Source organism: Aythya ferina (genome assembly GCF_964211825.1).
Source record: "Aythya ferina genome assembly, chromosome: 3".
Lineage (NCBI taxonomy): Eukaryota > Metazoa > Chordata > Aves > Anseriformes > Anatidae > Aythya > Aythya ferina.
Window position 1 is genome coordinate 33,549,334 of NC_140298.1, and position 536 is coordinate 33,549,869.

Below are 536 nucleotides of genomic sequence, written 5' to 3' on the forward strand. Positions count from 1 at the left end.
CCAACCAGCACACGCTGCCTGTTGGCAGTAGGTAACAGGCTAGCCTGGTTCCCTTACGCGGTCCCAAAAAGCAGTCCAAAAGGAAGTTTCTTCCTAGGGAGGTTTCAGCCTGAGCACAACCCTTGTGCTGTCCAGAGAAGACAAAGTTATTTTCCTGAGGTTGATCCAGTGGAAAGCATAGGCTTCATCTCAAACCTATCACTTTCCCTTTTCCCTCCCACCTCCTCTTCCCCATCTCTGGCATATCCCATTCAACCACCCACCAGTGAAGTTGTAGGCCCTCATGCTTTCACAGTTCCAATCTTTCCTACAGACTTTTTCTCCTAGGCAAAGATGTGGAAACAAACCCTTTTACTGAATGTGCTCAAAGCACCAATAGTTCACCATACTGCTGTCACCTCTCCTACTCCATTCGATGTGAAGCCATTTTGTAGACCCCAAAGCCACCCCGCCAGGGACTGGGCTTCGTGCCCTGCTCCAGCAGAACTGTGAGTGGCAGAAACAGGAAAAAGAAAGCATAAGAAGTACAACACAAG